Source organism: Brassica oleracea, chromosome C8, assembly GCF_000695525.1.
Source record: "Brassica oleracea var. oleracea cultivar TO1000 chromosome C8, BOL, whole genome shotgun sequence".
Lineage (NCBI taxonomy): Eukaryota > Viridiplantae > Streptophyta > Magnoliopsida > Brassicales > Brassicaceae > Brassica > Brassica oleracea.
In genome coordinates this window covers 14,255,986-14,256,312 of record NC_027755.1, presented here as the reverse complement: position 1 = coordinate 14,256,312, position 327 = coordinate 14,255,986, and positions in this window count along the sequence as shown.

The following is a 327-nucleotide window of genomic DNA, read 5'->3' as shown; positions in this document are numbered from 1 at the left end:
GAAAACAAGTAGGACTCTTCTTGGCTTGCTTCCACTCGCTACGTAGCGACCTGTCAGACCTCCACTCGCTACATAGCGACCTGTCAGCTCTCAGAAATGTCCTCCTTTGCGTTCTCTTTTGAATCCTCATCGAAACACTTTTCGTTTCGTCTCAATTGGAATTTCTGTTGAGATTTTACGACGAAAACAAGTTAAACTCATCTAAACTTCTTGGCTTGCTCCTGTCAGACCTCCAACTCCGACCTGTCAGGCCTCAGAGAGCTCCTACTTTGTGTTCTCATTTGAATCCCGATCGAAACGCTTTTCGTTTCGTCTCAATCGGAGTTT